This window comes from Sapajus apella, unplaced genomic scaffold (assembly GCF_009761245.1).
Source record: "Sapajus apella isolate SASKATOON/1434 unplaced genomic scaffold, GSC_monkey_1.0 scaffold17, whole genome shotgun sequence".
Lineage (NCBI taxonomy): Eukaryota > Metazoa > Chordata > Mammalia > Primates > Cebidae > Sapajus > Sapajus apella.
This window is the reverse complement of record NW_022436957.1, coordinates 29,031,984-29,048,708: the sequence shown is the minus strand read 5'-3', so window position 1 is coordinate 29,048,708 and position 16,725 is coordinate 29,031,984. Positions and strand designations below refer to the sequence as shown.

Here is a 16,725-nt window from a genome sequence, read left to right as displayed (position 1 = left end):
CAAACTGACACAAGAACAGAAAAGCAAACACCGCATGTTCTCACTCATAGGCGGGTGTTGAGCAATGAGAACACATGGGCACAGGGAGGAGAACATTACACACTAGGGTCAGTTGGGGGGGTGGGGGCCTAGGGGAGGAACAGCAGAGGATGGTTGGGAGGTTGGGGAGGGATAACATTGTGAGAAATGCCTGATGTAGGTGACGGAGAGGATGGAGACAACAAACCACCATAGCATGTGTGTAGCTATGCAACAATCCTGCAAGTTCTTCACATGTATCCCAGAACTTAAAGTACAACAATAAAAAAAAAAAAAAAAGGAATTAAATGATTTAGAGTAGCTCTTCGTAAAAATCATACTGGCACTACTGGGGAGATAAATCTGAAGGGATTAGATGGATTTCCATTTTTGAATACTGAGGTTGAAGTGCCAGAGATATAAGAACCAAGGTCATTATATGAGACCTGCCTCCTAAACATGACAACTTAAAGTAACAGTTGAACTCCTAGAATTGAGAGGCTACCGAGATAGAGAGAACAAGAAGCTTGGAGTAAAAATACAAAAAAAATCCAGAATACTCAAACTTGAATATAAATAATGTAGAATAAAAAACCAATAAGAGTACTTTGAGACATTAAAATATTTCTCATTTTACTGAGATATATATTATAAAATTTATTCATCTTAAATGTAAAGTTTAATGAATTTTAGTAATTCTGTATAGACATGTAACCTCTACCACATTCTAAATGTAGAATATTTTCATGACCCTAGCTATTTTTTTTCTTCTGAACTCTTGATTCCCTTTACCAACCACTGGTCCCAAGACACCACTTGTCCTTTTCATGTTACCCTAAATTTTCTAGAAATTCACACAATGGTGTCATAAAATATATAGTATTTTGTGTTTGATCTTCCATGCTAACTTTTCCATGTTCTTGCATGTTACCAATTAATATCTTACCCTTACTTTATAGTATTCCACAGTGTAGAATATACCACAAGTTGGTTATGCAATCATCAGCTGATGGAGATTTGGATTGTTTTCTGTTTTGGTCTATTAAAATAATGGATGAATAATATTTCACGATATTTTAATTTTCTTTAGGTGAATACCTGGGAGTAAAATTGCAAGGTCTTGTGGTAGGTGTCGGAGTTACTTTATAAGATACAGCCTTGCTGTTTTTTAGAATATTTGATCACTTCGTAATCTCACCAAACATGTACGCTAAATCCACTTGCTCCACACCCTTAGCAGCACTTGGTATGTTCAGTAGTTTAAACCTTAGCCACACTTCTGTATCTGTAGTGTTTTCATTCCATGGCCAGTTTTTATTCTCAGATGCCTGGAGACTTTAAGTGGTTTTCCATGTTATTTTTATTTATTTGCACATACTTTTGTGAAATGTCTATTCAAAACATTTGCCCATTTTAAACTCAGATTGTTACTAATAAACCTAGCAAAGTTGCAAGATATAAAATCAACAGACAATAATCAGTTGTGTTTACGCAGAGTAGCTATGAACTAACTAAAAAGGAATTAAGACAACAATAAGGTCTACAGTATCATCCAAAAATAATAAAATATTTAGGAATACTTATAACTTAGATGTTGAAAGACTTATATGTGAATCTATGAAACACTGATGAAAATATTAAAGCAGACACAAATAAATGAAAAGACATCTCATGTTCATAGACTGAAAAAATTAATATTGTCAAAATGTCTATACTCACCAAAGTGATCTACAGATTCAATTCCTATTAAAACCTGAATGACATTTTTACAGAAATGTACAATTCTAAAATTATATGGAACCACAAAAGAATAGCCAAAGTGATCTTGATAAAGAAGAACACAACTAGAGGCATCACAATTCCTGATTTTAAAATATGTTACCAAGCTACAATAATTAAAATGTGGGATTCTTGCATAAAGACAGACATATAGACCAATGAAACAGAATAGAGATCCCAGAAACAAACCCACACATATGCAGCCAATTCATCTTTGACAGGATGTCAAGAACACAAAGTATGGAAAGAATAGTCTCTTTAATGAATGGTAATGGGAAGACCAGGTATTGATATGCAGAGTATAAAATTGGAACCCTGTCTCACACTGTGCACAAAAATAAACTCAAAATGGATTAAAGACTTAAATGTAAGACTTTAAACTGTAAAACTTCTTGAAGAAAGCATAAAGAAAAACTTTCTTTATGACCTTCGTTATTAGTCTTGGCAATGATTTATTAGATATGACACTAAAACACAAGCAAAAACCCCAAAATAGAAGAACTAAAAAGCTTCTGCACAACAAAGGAAACAATCAACAGAGTAGAGTAAAAAGTCAAGCTATGTGTTGAAAGTAAGTATTAGCAAACTGTACATCTGATAGGGGATTAATATCCAAAATATTTAAGAAACTCCTACAACTCAGTAGGAAGAAAACCTAATTACACAATGGCAAAGATATGAATTGAAATTTCTCCAAAAAACATACAAATGGCCACCAGATATATGAAAGGGTGCTCAACATTACTTATTTTCATGGATATGAAGATCAAACAACAATGAGATATCATTTTATACCTTTTAAGATAATCATTATCTAAAAAACAGAAAATATCAAGTGTTGCTAAAGATGTGAAGGAATTGGGACTGTTATGCATTGTTGGTGGAAATGAAAAATAGTACAGCTACTATGGAAAACAGTGTGAAGGTGCCTCAATTAAAAATGAAACTACCGTATGACCTAGTAATTCAATTTATAGGTGTATATCCAAAAAAACTTGAAATCAGGGTCTCAAAGACATATCTGCCCCTCCATGTTGACAGCAGCATTACTCATAATAGTCACAATATGGAAAAAAACCCCAAATATCCATCAGAGGAATCGATTGAAAAATATGGCATATATATATATATATACACACACACATATATATGCATGCAATGGAATATCACAAAGCTTTAAACAAGAAGACAGTCATACTCTTGTGAACAACATAGACGAACCTAGGTGATATTAAGTATGTCAATCACAGAACAAATGCTGCATGATTCCACTTATATGCGGTACCTCAAATATTTGAACTCCTAGAAACAGAGAAGAATGATAGTTGCCAGGGTGGGGGAGGGGTAATGTGAAATTTTTGCTCAATGGATATAAAGTTTCAGTTTTGCTAGATGAGTAAGTTCTAGAGATCTGTTGTACAGCATAATACCTATAGTAAACATTACAGTATTATGCACTTTAAAATGTTAAGACAGATCTTATATTAAGTGTTCTTACACACACACACACAAATACACACACACAAAAGCACCAGAACATTTTTTTTTTTTTTTTTTTTTGAGACGGAGTTTCGCTCTTGTTACCCAGGCTGGAGTGCAATGGCGCGATCTCGGCTCACCGCAACCTCCGCCTCCTGGGTTCAGGCAATTCTCCTGCCTCAGCCTCCTGAGTAGCTGGGACTACAGGCACGTGCCACCATGCCCAGCTAATTTTTGTATTTTTAGTAGAGGCGAGGTTTCACCTTGTTGACCAGGATGGTCTTGATCTCTTGACCTCGTGATCCACCCGCCTCGGCCTCCCAAAGTGCTGGGATTACAGGCTTGAGCCACCGCGCCCGGCCCAGAACATTTTTTAAAGTGCTAAATATATTTAGTATCTAGGTGGTGATGATGCTATATATGTATATATCTAAATTCACCAAAATGTAGGCATTAACAATGTAAATTTTTCTTTGTCTGTTATATATACCTCGATAAAGCTTAAAAAACCAAATATGACAAATGGCCTATAAATACATGCATACATACATACATACAAAAATACATACTACAGTTGGATTGCCTGTCATCTTACCAAGGTGTACACCAACATTATATTACTTCAATAAACTACATTTGGTCATGATGTCTTATCCGTACATATTGTTACATTCATCTTGCTAAAATATTAAAGCATTTTGTATCTTTGTTCATTAAGCTATGTCAATATTTAATGTAAGAGTAATCAAGTTTTCTGTATATTTTTGCATAATTTTGGTCATTTTTATCTTTTGAAAAGTTTATTTCTTCTAGATTGTCAAATTTATGGGCGTAATATTATTCATTATATTCTCCTATTACCTGTTTAATTTCTGTAGTATCTGCTGTAATGCCCCATCTTTAACTCCAGAAATTGGTATTTCCATTGTATTTATTTTAATTTGGTCTTTCTAAAATAGCTTACATATTTTACTTATCTTTCCAAAGAACCAGGTTTTAGTTCCAGTCATTTTTTCTGGTTTATTTCCTCAATTGTGTTGATTTCTGCTTTTAGCTTTATAAGACCTTCCATCTACTTACTTTGAGTTTAAACTGCCATTGTTTCCTTTACTTCTTATACTTCCTTCTTTTCTAACATGAATACTTAAAGGTATAAAAATCCCTCTAATTTTGCTTGAGATACATGTCTCGACTTTTATTTGGTATCATTCAGTTCAGTACATTTCCTACTTTCTTTTTTGATTTCTTCTAACTCATCTATTATTTAGAAAAGTGTGTTTTAGTTTCCAGGTATTTTTTTTGGTTTTTTTTGTTATTCATATTAATTTAATTATGTCATAGTCAGAATTGCATTCTTCTAAACATTGGGACCTGCTTTATGGTTCAGCATGTTTGTCTATCATGTAATATACTATGTGTACATGAAAAGAATAAATATTCTGATGTTATTGTGTTTGAGTTCCATAAATAGTAGTCGAGTGGTAAGTTTATATATTTTAAAAATTTTGTATGTCTCCTGAATTTTTGCACAGTTATATCAAATGCTGAGAGTGGGCTGTTAAAATTGTCAATTCTGATTTTGGAATTAATGACTTATTGCTTTAATTAGGTAAATATTTTCTTCATGCATTTGGAAACTCTATTATTAGAGCCATACACATTTGTAATATTTTTCTGTAGAATTGAGAGCTTTATTGCTAGAAAACATTTCTCATTATCTTTGGTAGTATTTTTTGTTTTAATCTCTATGTTATTTTCATTAATATAGCCACTTTAGCCTTCTTATACTTACTATTTTTGTGGTATGTAATTTTCCATCCATTTGCTTTCCACCTATTTGTATCTCGATGTTTAGAGTGCATCTTTTGTAGACAGCAAGCTGGTTCTCTTTTTCTAAAACCATTCTTAAAATCTCTGCCTTTTGATTGAAGTCTACTAACATTAAATGTACTATTTATTTATTTATTTTATTATTTATTTATTTATTTATTTTTTTGAGACGGAGTTTCCCTCTTGTTACCAGGCTGGAGTGCAATGGCGCGATCTCGGCTCACCGCAACCTCCGCCTCCTGGGTTCAGGCAATTCTCCTGCCTCAGCCTCCTGAGTAGCTGGGATTACAGGCACGCGCCACCATGCCCAGCTAATTTTTTTTGTCTTTTTGGTAGAGACGGGGTTTCACCATGTTGACCAGGTTGGTCTCGATCTCTTGACCTCGTGATCCACCCACCTCGGCCTCCCAAAGTGCTGGGATTACAGGCGTGAGCCACCGCGCCTGGCCTTAAATGTACTATTGATATGGTTTAGTTTGTGTCTACCATTTTATTTATTTCTTCTTTTTTATCTGTTTCTCCTTTCCTGTGTACCTTTTAGTTTTATATTTTAGAATTTTATTTCTACTGGAAACAGTAAAATATTCTAAAAATAAAATTAACTGTATGATAATTTTTATTTTAACTGTATGTTTTAGTATTATTATTTAGTAGCTGTTCCAAAAAATTAAACATCTTTAACTTTTTACTTTCCAGTTATAGTAAATAGTTTATCACTTTACATAAATTGTAGGAACTCTTCAATCCTATAGGCCCTGTATCCCCTGTCCTTTATGCTAGAGTTGGCAAACAGTGGCTCATACACCCTGTGCATGCATGTGTCAGGGATGAGGCACAAATGTGGACAGAGAGAATTAGGTGTTTCTCTCTATAACGTTCATTTCCTGGCTTCCCTCATGCTCTTCTTCAGCCACAGTTTCCTCAGCTTCAGTTTTCTGACTCTCTGGACCAAAAATACTGCAGTTTTCCCAGCAGTTATCCTGCAACAACATACACTGAATGATTGTACCTGACCCCAGGCTCAAAGTCATGAAAATGGACTTTCACTTCATTTTCCCTCTCTCCTCTTTGAGTATGTACTTACCACTGGATTCTGGAATCTTCTCTTCATACTCCATTTTCTTCATGTATCTTTTTTGGTATAATTTTCAGTTTTTTATTTGTTTTTTGTGTTCTGGTAAGACCTTATTCTGTCATTACCGGAAAAAGATTTCCATGTTTTAATAATTTTTTTTCATTAATGTCATAGTTGTCTCAAGGATGGTGTTTATACAGTATTTTTTGTGTCAGTTTTTACTTCCTTTGAAATCTCAGTTGACTTCTTATGTAGGAGTTCAAATTAGAGAATATACATCCACTGATATATTTATATCAAGAATGTAATATATCAGTGAATGTACATTTTCTTTTAAAATTATTTTTAGATAATTTATCTACTAAAATAAACATAATTAAATTTTTATAAAAAGTAGTATGGTGAATGTGTATCACAGTGATCCATTAGGCATATGTTAGTAAAATATTAATTTAAATTTATATCAAGATTAATGAAGGACTATAATTAGAAAATTTAAAATAGAATTTATTCATTTGTTACTAGGCATGATTTGTGCCGTCTTTTATGCATGTCGTCAATTGAAAATCATGTTGGCTTTGTAAGTAAATATTTTAAATTTACTTATATGTAAATTGTTGTGAATTGCATATGTCTTTTGGATTATAAAACATTAATTTTCCCCTAAGGTGATTGGAAAATGCTTGTTCTCTCAATAGTAGACTTGATATACACCGCATGAAATATCTGTGTGAGGATACTCAGTACCATTTACACACATGTATATTTTTCCTTGAAATGTGTTAGGAACTGATAAAGAGTTCCTTACACAAATCTCTCTTTTTCTTCTTTTCAGAACTTATAAAAAGCTACCAGATCATTAGAGTAATCCCCTGAGTGAGCTTAACCAGTTATTTCAGAAACAGAAAAGAAACATCAGTGCTGCAGAGATTTATTTTTAACACTGTGACTTCAAGGTCAGAATCAATTTTTCTTTTGTACATAATGGCAATAGGAAAGGGGAAGTCTAGGAATCAAAATCCATAAGCTTTTGTCTTATTATAGCTTATAAAATATGAGTGATTTTTGTAAGAGAAAAGAAAATACTGTGCAGGGGTAGATTTAATTTCAATCTAGAGAAAATATGAGTGGCGTGTAGAGTGTCATAGAGGTAATATAATTTAATCATTATTCTATCAGTTTCACCTCTGTACAGTTAACTTAATAATACCTACCTCATAGAGTTTCGTGCAATTCTTAAATTTTTAAGAACTTTGTCACTTTACTTTTGAATATCTAACTAGAGACCTGGGTCATGAGATGCTCCAATGGTCAAACTTCAGTTACAATTAGTGATCACTGCTAAAACATTACATGTGAAAGCTAATACCATAATCACTAACATTCAAAGTGGAAAGTGTTGGGGGAAATATAAACAGTCAAATACCTCCAAGTAAGAAAGGAAACTATTTGAGGGAAGAGAGAGATACGTAAAGATTACCAGAAAGAGAGCCAAAATACTTGAGATAGGCCTTGTTTTAAATCTTCTTGCTTCCTTTATCAATCTCATATTCTGAATGTTTTGAGGCCTTAGAAAATTTAGCACTTTAGAAGGAGTATCATTGTTATGTAATATATGGGCATTGTTGACACAGTCATGCATCACCTGAGGGGTAGGGCTCTACCAGAAGTTTATTTTGTTACCTAGACTTACATATGAAACAAGAGAATTGGGAAGAGTTTGAGGAAAAGCCCTATGTTTTACAAATGAATTGAGAAGGTAAATATACTGCCCAAATTTTGCTAGGTGTTTAGTTGATATCAGTGACTATTATCCTGGTATTTGGAATTGTATGATATTTTATATTCAATTATGTCATACTACCTAGACATAAGGAAGAATATGTACAATTTCAAAAACAATTAGTTCACCGCAAGCTACATCCTATCTCACACCATTCCATTACATTTTGTAACATTTATAGATTTATACCTATAAAGGTTAGGTTGTGTAATCAGTTTTTAAAATATTGGCTTTGTTGCAGAATACTTGATATACAGAGAACTGCACATATTTAACATGTACAGTTTTGTAAGTTTTGCTATATATTTCTGTAATAACACAATTATAATAAAAATAAATGTATTAATCACGTCCAGCAGTTTCCTCCCATCTCTTTTTAATCTTTCACCACTACTCCTACCTTTCACTTTTACCCCCGAGCAGCCCCGATCTGCATTCTGACACTATACGTTTATATTTTTGAGAACATTACATAAGTGAAATTGTATACTATGTACACTTTATATTGTCTGACTTCTTTCACACAGCATAATTATTTTGAAATCCATCTGTGTTATTGCCTATATAATAGTTTGTTCCTTTATTTTTGCTAACTAATATACCATTATATGGATATACCAAAATACTTTATCTGTAAACCTGTGGATGGATATTTGGAGTTGTTTTGCTTTGTTATTTTGTGTGTGTGTTCTGTTTGGTTGGCTTTTGACCATATAAAGTTGCTGTGAACATTTGTAAATAAGCCTTTGTATACAAACATGAGTTTAGTATTATTTACATATAACTAGGAGCAGAATGACTGGACAAATGGTAAGTGCATGATAAACGTTTTTCAGGACTACTTTGAACTTACTTTCAAACTATTTGTATCATTTTGAATTCCCACTAATAGTAGATGATAGGTCCATTCATCCCATATTCTTGCCAACATTGGATATAGCTGTTTTAAATAATTATTAAGCCATTCTTACAGGTACGTCACTATATCTTATTTTGCACTGTAGATCATCTTCTTATGTGCTCTTTTGCCATCCATATGTTTTCAAAGACTAACATCTTTATTACATGTTTTCTCTGTTGTTTTTCTACTATACATTTTATTAATTTTCACTCTGGATTTTTATTATATTTCTCTGTTTAGTTTGGATTTAATTTGCTGCCCTTTTGTTTGTTTCTTAAGGTAAAAACTGAGATTATTTAACACCTTGTTTCATTTCAAATATAGGCACCTTGTGCTAAAATTGCAATTTCATCATTTCCTTAGCCACATTATACATATCTTCATATGTTTTGTTTTGATATTCATATAATTTGAAATAATTTCAATTATTGTTATTTTATTATTATTTTTTTGAGATAGAGTGTGGCTTTGTCACGCAGGCTGTGGTGCAATGGCGGGATCTCAACTCACTGCAACCTCCACGTCCTGGGTTCAAGTGATTCTCCTGTCTCAGCCTCCTACATAGCTGGGGTTACAGGCGTGTACCACCATGCCTGGCTAATTTTTGTAGAGATGGGGTTTTACCATGTTAGCTAAGGTGGTCTCGAACTCCTGACCCCAAGTGACCTGCCCACCTTGGCCTCCCAAATTGCTGGAATTACAGGCGTGAGCCACCGCACCTGGCCAATTTCAATTATCTTTATTCACTGCGTAAGTTATTTAAAAGTATAATATTTGAGAATTTCCCAGCTATCTTTCTGTAATTGACTTCTAATTGAACTCTTTTGTGGTCAAAGCACATATGTGGTATGATTTGAATTCTTTTAAATGTGACACTTGTTTTATCACCCAGAATAGGTTTGGTTTTGGTGCACATTCTGTGTGCATTTGAAAAGAACACATTATTCTATCAAGAGATAAAATGTTCTAGAAATGTAAATTAGGTTAATTTAGTTATTGTATTCTATAAAACTTTTTCATTTCTAATTTCCTATTTACTTGTCCTATAAAATATAAAGAGAGGAATGTTGAAATTTCTGTCTGCGATTATGGGTTTTTCTGTTCTCCTTACAATTAAAATACTTTTTGTACGACTTACTTTGAAAATCTGTTTTAAGGTGCATAAAAGTTTAGAATGATTATATCTTCTTCCTGAATTGACTAATATATCATTGAGAAATGGCCCTTTTTATCTCTGGGAACATTCACTGTTACGAAGTTTATTTTATCTGGTATAGGTGTTCCAGCTTTCTTATGATTAGTGTAAGCAGGTTAGGTCTTTTCCATCCCTTTATTTTAACCTACTTGTGTCTTTAAAGTGAGTTTCTTTTTGGCAAAATGTAGTTTGGTCTCTTTTATCTGGTTCAATAGGATATTCCTTTTTACTGGCTCACTTAGACAATGTATATTTCATATGATTGTTAAAAGGTTTGGGTTTAAATTTATTATCTTGCTAATTTTTTTTCTATTTGCTTTGTTATTTTCTTTTTCTATTTTTTTTATTTTTCTTGATTATTTTTTAATAATTTAATTTTTTTCTTTAATTTTTATTAGCTACTTTCATTCTTAGGATAATTTAGTGCTTTCTATTTAGTTTATGATATACTTCTTTAAGTTACAACAATTACATTCATGTGATACTATACAACATCATATATAGTTTAAGAAACTTAGAATGTGATCCTTCCATTTCTCTCTTCCTAGTTTTTGTGCTATCATTGTCACATTTTTACATATAAAACCCACAACTCTTTTTTTTTGCTTTAAAGAGTAAATTATTTTTAAAACTAATTAAATAATAGGAAACATATCCAATGTGCTTCATTCTTCTGGATAACCCCAGGTTTCCACTTGGTAACATTTTTCTTTTGTGTGAATAACTTCCTTTACATAAGCAACTTCAAGATTTCTTGTAGCAAAGGTTTACTGGTTGCCAATTCTTAAGGTTTTTGAATATCTCAAATGCTTTTATTTCACCCTCATTTTTGAAATATATTTTCAGTGGAAACAGAATTACAAGGTGACAGCAGTTTTTACCTCAGTACTGTAAATATATTATACCACTGCTTACTTGTTGGCATTGTTTCTAACAAAAACAACAGAAAAGGACACAGTTATCTTTTTTTCTTTACTCATTATCTTAGTTCTTCTGCTAGTGATATGCCTTTTATTTCCTGGCTGCTTTAAAATGTTTGTTTTTACCACTGTTTTTATGTAATCTGATTATGATGTTCATAGATATAGTTGTTTTCAGATTTCTTGTGCCTAGCTTTTGTAGAAATACTGAGTTTATATTGCCTATTATTTTAAAATATATTTTCTATTCACTCCTTTCTTTTGGGGACTCCAAATACATGTATATTAGTTTGCTTTAAGTTATATCAAACCTTATTGGTGTACTCCTTTTCACATTTGTCAGTGATTTTACTCTCTAGTTTTCACTGTAGCTACTTTATATTGGCATGTTTACAAATGGCTTAATCTTTACACCTCATTGTCTATTCTATATTTAATTCCAATATAGTTTTCACCTTAGTCACTGAAGTTTTTAGCAATAAAATTGGCTTTAGAGTATATTTTGTGTTCTGTCTTTACTTAATATTATATGTGTTTTCTCTGGATTCTTAAACATATTGGCTACCAGTTGTATCACCTCTGTCAATTCTGCTTCAGGTATTTTTTTAAATTGTTACATACTTGTATATAGGAATGGGGGACATATGACATTTTGTACCATGCACAGAATATATAATAAAGTCAGGGTATTTAGGATATCCAAACTCACAAGCATTTATCGTATCTAGATACTAAGGAATTCAAGTCCTCATTTCTACCGATTTTGAATGTACAATTCAGTGTTATTAACTGTAGTCACAGTATTCTGCTATCAAACATTAGAATTTATTCCTTCTCTGTGTATCCATTAACCAACTTCTCTTCAGACCCTTTCCACCTCCACATCTTTTTCAGCCTCTAGGAAATATCAGTCTCTATACTATCTCCATGAAGTCAGTGTTTTTAGCTCCGATATATGAGTGAGTACATGTGATAATTTTCTTTCTGTACCTGGCTTATTTCACTTAGTATAATGCCCTCCAGTTCCAGTAATGTTGCTGCAAATAACATGATTTCATTCTTTTTTTATGGTAGAATATAATTATACTTTGTAAATAATCACATTTTCTTGATCTATTCATTTGTCGATGTTTAGGTTGCTTTTTTTTCCCCATTTATTTATTTTATTGCATTTTAGGTTTTGGGGTACATGTGAAGAACATGCAAAATTGTTGCATAGGAACACACGTGGCAGTGTGATTTGCTGCCTTCCTCCCCATCACCTACATCTGGCATTTCTCCTCTTGCTATCTCTCCCCAGCTTCCCACCCCCCACCGTCCCTCCCCTATTTCCCCCCAACTGACCCCAGTGTGTAGTGCTCCCCTCCCTGTGTCCATGTGTTCTCATTGTTCAACACCCGCCTAAGAGTGAGAACATGTGGTGTTTGATCTTCTGCTCTTCTGTCATCATCACTGGTCATCAGAGAAATGCAAATCAAAACTACATTGAGATACCATCTCACGCCAGTTAGAATGGCGATCATTAAAAAATCTGGAGACAACAGATGCTGGAGAGGATGTGGAGAAATAGGAACAATTTTACACTGTTGGTGGGAGTGTAAGTTAGTTCAGCCACTGTGGAAGACAGTGTGGCGATTCCTCAAGGACCTAGAAATAGAAATTCCATTTGACCCAGCAATCCCATTACTGGGTATATATCCAAAGGATTACAAATCGTTCTACTATAAGGACACGTGCACACGAATGTTCATTGCAGCACTGTTTACAATAGCAAAGACCTGGAACCAACCCAAATGCCCATCGACGATAGACTGGACAGGGAAAATGTGGCACATATACACCATGGAATATTATGCAGCCATCAAAAACGATGAGTTTGTGTCCTTTGTAGGGACATGGATGAACCTGGAAACCATCATTCTTAGGTTGCTTTTATATCTTTGCTGTTGTGAACAGGGCTGCAATAAACATGGGAGGGCAGGTATCACTTTGTCATACCGATTTCCTTTCGTTTGAATAAATACCTCATAGTGGGATTGCTAGATTTCATGGTAGTTCAGTTTTTTCTTTTTGGAGAAATCTCCATACTGTTTTTCATACTAGCTTTACTAATTTACATTCCCATCAACAATATATAAGTCCCCTTTTTGCATCCTCACCGTCATCTGTGATATTTTTTCTTTTTAGTAATAGCCATTTCAATAGGAGTAAGATATCTCATTGTGTTTTTGATTTGCATTTCCCTGTTGATTAATGATGTTGAGCATTTCTGCATATGCCTCTTGGCTATTTGTATATCTTTAGACAAATGTCTATTTAGATCGTTTACCAACCTTTTAATAGGAGTATTTTTGTTTGTATGTTTGTTCATTTTACTGTTGAGTCTTTGAGTTACTTGCATATTCTGGACATTAATTCCTTGGTATATGAATATTTTGCAAGTATTTCCTATCATTGAACAGGTTGGATCTTTAACTGATTCCTTTGCTGTGTAAAAGCCTTTTATTTTAATACATTCTCATTTGTCTATTTTTGCTTTAGTTGCTTGTGCTCTTGGGGTCTTAGCTATAAAATCATTGCCTAGACGAATGGTCTGAGGTGTTTTCTCCCTATTTTTTTACACTAGCTTTATAGTTTCAAGTCCTATGTTTCTTTATTTTGAGTTCGTTTTTATGGTGAGAGATTTGGGTCTAGTTTTATTCTTCTGCATGTGGATATCCAGGTTTTGCAGCACCACTTATTGAAGATGATGTTCTTTGTCCAGTGAATGTTCTTGACGCCATTTTTGAAATCAGTTGGCTGTAAATAAGGAGGTTTACTTTTCATCTCTCATTCTGTGCTGTTGATCTGGATGACTGTTTTTTATACTGGTACAATGCCATTATGGTTACTGTAGCCTTGTAATATATTTTGAAGTCAGGGAGTCTGATGACTCCAGCTTTTTGATTTATTTTGTTTTTGGTTAGAATTGCTTTGAGTATTTGGGCTCTTTTTTTTTTTTTTTTGGTTCCACAAAAATTTTAGGAGGTTTGTATTTCTTTAAAAAATATCATTTGAGGTCTCAGTATCGCTGCCGCCACGGCCAGTCAGTCGCAGGGGATTCAGCAGCAGCTGCTGCAGGCTGAGAAGCGGGCCACCAAGAAGGTGTCTGAGGCCCGCAGAAGAAAGAACCAGAGAGGCTGAAGCAGGCCAAAGCAGCAGCTCAGGCTGAAATTGAACAGTACTGCCTGCAGAGGGAGAAAGAGTTCACGGCCAAGGAAGCTGCGGCACTCCCATGGCAGATGCAGCACCGAAGCAGAGAAGGAGAGCCAAGGGAAGATGACCATCTTCCAGATCTACTTTCAGTAGAACAGGGATTAAGTCTTGGATAACCTCTTGGCTTTTGTCTGTGACATTCAGCCAGAAATTCGTGAAAACTACCGCATCAATGGATAGAAGAAGAGAGAAGCACCTGTTTTGTGGATTGGCATTTTAGATGCTCTCATGGAGTATGAGGCTTTGGCACAGCTCTAGTTATATTCTTATGAAATGGCGTTAAATTATTTCCGTATATTATGTAGTAGCTCCTTCCACTTTTTGGAGAGTAGCAAATCTAGCTTTTTTGTATAGACCTAGAAATTATCTAAAGACTTCATCTTTTTACTTCGTATTTCTGAGGAATTTAATGGGTATATGTTGTCTTTTTTCCTATACCTTTTGGCTCAAGCAACATGCATATCAGTGTTGCATTTTCATTCTTAGATCTAGTTAAAAAAAAATAACAATTCTTTGAAGAAAGGAAGGGATTAAATAGTTTTTTCCCTAACACTTTCTTGAAGATCGGGGCTTTATCTATGAGAAAGTAGTAAATAGTTATTTGTAACCCGTGTGAAGCAGCAGCCAGCCTTAAAGTAGTCCATTGTGCTAATGGTTAGAACAGTGAATACTAGTGTAATTGGCCTGCTCTTAGTTACTCTTAATCAAAATTGCTAGATGATAGAATTCAAGAACTTGTTACATGTTATTACTTGGTGTATCGATACTCGTTTAAAAGTAAAGACCTTTGCCATGCAAAAAAATATCATTTGATATTTTGACAGGGATTGTATTGAATGAGTAGATTGCTTTGAGTGGTATGATCATCTTAACAATGTTAATTATTCCAATCTGTGAGCATGAGATGTCTTTTTATTTGTGTCCTCTTCAATCACTTTCCTTAGTGTTTTTTTCATTTTTCTCGTAGAGTTTTCACCCCCTTGGTTGAATATATTTCTAAATGTATTTTTTGTAGCTATTGCAAATGAGATTTCCTTTTTAATATTTTTGATCTAGTTTGTCACTGGTATGTATAAATACTGCTGATTGTGATGTGTTGACTTTGTATCCTTCAACTTTACTAGTTTATCAGATCTCAGGCTTCTTATGGACTCTTTAAAGTTTTCTAGATACACTATTATGCCATCCGTAAAGACGGACAATTTGACTTCTTTTTCCAATTTGGATGCCTTTTATATATTTCTTTTTCCAAATTGCTCTAGGTAGAACTTCCAGTACTATGTTGAATAGGATAGGTAAATGTGGGCATTTGTGAATCTTACCTTGTTCTAGTTCTTAAAGGAAACACTTTCAGCTCCTCTGCATTCAGTGTAATGTTGGCTGCTGGTTTGTCATATATGTCCTTTGTTATATTGAGTTAGGTTTCTTCCATGCCTAGCTTGTTGTGGGTTTTATTATTTTAAAAAATTTTGAATTTTATCAAATGCTTTTCCTCCATCTATTGAGATTCTCTTATGGTTTTTGTCCCTCATTCTGCTGATGTGATGTAGCATGTTTATCATTTGAATATTTTTGACCATCTTTTCATCCCTGGGATAAATCCCACTTACCCAATGTGTACTATTATTTATGTGCTGCTAAATCCAGTTTTGCTAGTATTTTTTTTTTTTTAAGAATTGCTTACGTCTATGTTCATCAGAGATATTGGCCTATAGTTTTCTTTATTTGTTGTGTCCTTTCATGGTTTTGGTATCTGGGTAATGCTAGTATCATAAAATGAGTTAGGAAATATTCCCTCCTCTTCTGTTTTGAAAAATAGCTTCAGTATATTGGTTTTAGCTCTTTACAAGTTTGGTAGAATTCAGCAGTGAAGCCATCCAATCCTAGACTTTTCTTTGTTGTGAAGCTTTTTATTACCAATTCAATTTTATTACTTATTATTGGCCTGTTCAAGTTTCTATTTCTTCCTGATTTAATTTTGGTAGGTTGTATGTATTCAGGATTTTACACATTTCTTTAGTTTTTCCAGTGTGTTAGTGTATAGTTGTTCATAGAGTTCCTTATGATATTTGCATTTCTGTGATATCAGTGTTAATGTCTCCTCTTTTGTTTCTGATATCATTTATTTGGGACTTCTCCTTTTTCTGGCTAGTCTAGCTAGCAGTTTATCAATTTAGGTATTTTTTGGAAGAACTAACTTTTCATTTTGTTGATCCTTTGTACTATTTTTTAGTCTCTATTTAGTTACATTTTAATCCACGTTATTTGTTTTCTTCTGTTGATTTGGGGTTTGGTTTATTCTTGGTTATTAACTGTTATTGTATTGGAGTCTAGCTCTCTGTTTAAATCTAATATTTTCTTTATACATCTGCACATGCCAATGATGGGTGCGTAAATATATAAAATTTTTATTCTACTTGTGAATTAATCCCTTTAGTATTGCATAATGACTGTGTCTCTTTTTACTGTTTTTCACTTAAACCCTATTCT

The 16,725-nt window shown here is 33.5% G+C and overlaps 1 pseudogene; it reads left to right on the top strand.

Moving 5' to 3' along the window:
* Positions 1 to 6,731: 6,731 nt before the first annotated feature.
* LOC116556598 lies at positions 6,732 to 15,195 on the top strand (annotated as a pseudogene).
* Positions 15,196 to 16,725: the final 1,530 nt, after the last annotated feature.